General features: G+C 44.0%; 3 non-coding genes across 3 annotated transcripts; all 3 read left to right on the plus strand.

Annotated features, from left to right (window-relative positions):
• The first annotated feature begins 1,785 nt into the window (after nucleotides 1–1,785).
• trnat-agu (transfer RNA threonine (anticodon AGU)) lies at nucleotides 1,786–1,859 on the plus strand. Its single transcript has one exon. It is a non-coding gene; the product is annotated as a tRNA-Thr (tRNA).
• Nucleotides 1,860–2,477: 618 nt separating this feature from the next.
• trnat-ugu (transfer RNA threonine (anticodon UGU)) lies at nucleotides 2,478–2,551 on the plus strand. The gene has a single exon. It is a non-coding gene; the product is annotated as a tRNA-Thr (tRNA).
• A 259-nt stretch (nucleotides 2,552–2,810) lies between these two features.
• Nucleotides 2,811–2,882, plus strand: trnap-ugg (transfer RNA proline (anticodon UGG)). The gene has a single exon. It is a non-coding gene; the product is annotated as a tRNA-Pro (tRNA).
• Nucleotides 2,883–3,457: the final 575 nt, after the last annotated feature.

Below are 3,457 nucleotides of genomic sequence, written 5' to 3' on the forward strand. Positions count from 1 at the left end.
GTCGTTGTAGCGCGCGTGCAGTGTGTGTGTGTGTGGAAGAGCAGAAAGAGTGTAGAAAGACTGAGTCCCGCTGTATTACTCAGGCTGCTCTACAGCATCTATTCACAGGTGCGATCCCACTACTGAGCAGCACGGGGGCTTTGCCCTGCTCCATTTCCCACCTGGGCCGTTGCACCCCTCCTTAGACAACCTGGTGTTCCCGGGCTACCCCAGGCGCACCATATCGATACCCAACTTAGTGCGGACACCCGATGGACATAGTCCTCTGCAGCTCAGAACTCCTGAGTTCAAGCGATCCACCAGCCTCAGCCTCCCGGTAGCTTGGATTACAGGCACGCGCCCCCGCTCCCGGCGACAGGTGCTCTCATTCAAGCAGGTTTTGGGCTTTTTGATCCTGACGTCATCAGCGAGCTAATTTGCTGTCGAAGAACGAAATAAAGCATCTTTTAAATGTTAAAGTCTGATCAGTGATGAAACATTTTGACAAAATATGACTGACTGATCAAGTTTGACGTTTGATATCGATGAAACATTTTTCTTTGGTGCTCCGTAAAACCTCAATTTCTGATCAACTTCAGAGGAGTTTCTCATTTCTGCTTCTTTAACACTGACAGATCAGCTCACCAAACATTTAAAAAGGAATGCCTCTAAATGTCCTCTATCAGGTGTCTCCTTTTTCTACAGTTTTATTTCAGATGTTACACACATTAGCCTGTTCTCAGTCATGTAGGAAAGCAGTTCTCCTCTTATGGGAATCATCTTTATCACATTGAAACACGCTGTTTAAATACACAGATAGGAGCATTTTCAGTGCCAAATATTCAAAGTTTGCTTTGTTAAAGGAGACATATTTTACCTCTTTAAACAAGTTAGAATTGGTCTATGGGCTATACAAAACATGTTCATGAAGTTCTTTGCACAAAATCACTCTCACATAAAGAGATTTCACCAGCTCTATTCTTGGCAGTTTCAGTCTCTCCCAAATTGAGCCGTTTAAAGGGCTCTGTCACTTTTATGCAAATAAGCTGTGAATTAAGGGTTCATTTGTTTTCAGTGCAGAGCTTCTGCAGTCTCCAGCCTGACTCACCTGTGGTGCGTTTCTAGAGACCCAGGTGTCCAGCAGCAGCTCCAGTCTCTGCCGGTGATACCTCCCGGTGGTTTTCACAGCCACCAACAGGTCAGCCTGTGTGAGCTGCTCACCGCTCTCCTCTCCCAGGCCAGCTGCCTGAAATAAGTTGAGAAAACATCCGCGCCCCCTGTAGCCGGCAGCTCCTTCTGGTGTCCGCCAGTGAGCAGAGCATCCCGGCCACCAGCCGGCAGGTGACCGCGGCGACAGCAGCGCGAGGTCCCGCTGAGCTGAAGGCGAGCCTCGGTCCCCCGGCAGGCTTCCACATGTTCACTGCGTGGATGGGTTCACCACTTCGCTCATGGACAGAAAAGAAGTGTTTTCTCAACAGCGGGACCTCGCGCTGCTGTCGCCTTAAGATGTTATTATTTACATCAACATGGTGCCATAACTGTTTACAGCAGAGCTTCAGGAGTGCTGGACTTCCAAAACAGTCTGTACTTGGAGGCACTTCATCTCATGGCTTTAGTTATTCTTGAGGTACAGAAGATTAAACTGGGACTTAATCCAATGTTTTCACATATAGAGATAATTTGAATAATATCATGCCCTGTTTTATGCAGCGATCACATGAATTTCGGAAATAAATCACAAAAACCACTTCCTGAGGTGGATCCAGTTCCTGCTCTTTATTCTTTCATCAGTTATATGAACCATGTGGCGCTGTGGCTTAGTTGGTCAAAGTGCCTGTCTAGTAAACGGGAGATCCTGGGTTCAAACCCCAGCAGTGCCTGTGGTCCTTCAGAGCTAACTATGACTTAACATATAAAACAGCTTATTATCAGGGTTCTACTAAATGTATCTCACTGGTCTACTTAATAAAAGTGCATATAAATAGCCAATGCTTTTAAAGTGTCATTTATGCCTATTTTATGCTTTCGGAGTGTAATTTTACTCCGTTAACATAACAAGTCAATTGGTTAGGGTACAGTACAGTGGAGGTTCTCCTCCTGTCACACTACATAACATCAAAATGAACGTACAAACCGTGAAATAGTCAGAGTTAGAGTAAAAGCTGAGGGCAGGACGTCATTTCCTCAAAATACGAATTGTAAAATAATACACAAAAGCATAAAAAAGCCTTGTAAAAACAGGGTAAATGACTTGGCGTGTAATAAGTACACCGCTTCATGAGATCAGGCTGTAACTGGTGAAAGTGCCTTCCTCATGAACACCAGGGTCTGAGTTGAAAACCCAACAATATCTGCAAGATACGATGAAGTTTTGAACCAATTGGAGGCACTTCTACTCATGGCTTTAACTATTCTTGAGGTACAGAAACACAAAAACCACTTCCTGAGGTGGATCCAGTTCATGCTCTTTATTCTTTCATCAGTTTTTGGAACCATGTGGTGCTGTGGCTTAGTTGGTCAAAGTACCTGTCTTGTAAACAGGAGATCCTGGGTTCAAATCCCAGCAGTGCCTTATGATGTTATTATGTACATCAACATGGTGCCATAACTGTTTACTGCAGTGCTTCAGGAGTGCTGGACTTCTAAAACAGTCTGTACTTGGAGGCACTTCATCTCATGGCTTAAACTATTCTTGAGGTACAGAAGATTGAACTGGGACTAAATCCAATGTTTTCACATTTGCAGATTATTTGAATGACATCAAGCTCTGTTTTATGCAGAGATCACGTGAATTTCGGAAATAAATCACAAAAACCACTTTGCTTCTTTTTGGCTCGTTGGTCTAGGGGTATGATTCTCGCTTTGGGTGCGAGAGGTCCCGGGTTCAAATCCCGGACGAGCCCTTCCCTGGTCTACTGGCCTTGTGTCTCTGCTTTGCTGTGAAATCAGAGAATGATTGAGTCTATGACTATAACATTGAATGCATTTGGAATCAAAGCCACAAATAGGGAAATACAGCTCAAACCTCCATCACTCATTCTGAAGTTGCTTCAAGTCCTTCTTAAATGAATTTCTTATCTGGAATTTGAAAGACAGATCCACGCATAAAAAACCTGTATCATGTAAGCACACCCTCTGCTGTATTATCTAAAGCAGTTTTGGTATTTGTTCTATAAATCCAGATTGAAACGCTTCAAGTCAATGGTAGAGAAATGGAGATATAGACCTGTTCTGTCTTAAAGTTGGGCTTCTTCATAAAATGTGATGTGAATTGGTGGAACCTGGCGGTGAGTATTGACTCATTGGTCTCAGGAGTTTTTGTGGGCTGTTCAGTGTATGTGCCTAATAACTTCACTCATGTTGAGTGAAGGGAGAGCCAACTCCAAACAATATAGGCTCATTGCTCTGGAAAAGTCAAAGAAGAAAGAAAGCAATCACAAATTCCCAGGATTCCATGGCTACGTCAGCTGTCCGCACG

Source organism: Odontesthes bonariensis, chromosome 2 (assembly GCF_027942865.1).
Source record: "Odontesthes bonariensis isolate fOdoBon6 chromosome 2, fOdoBon6.hap1, whole genome shotgun sequence".
Classification (NCBI taxonomy): Eukaryota; Metazoa; Chordata; class Actinopteri; order Atheriniformes; family Atherinopsidae; genus Odontesthes; species Odontesthes bonariensis.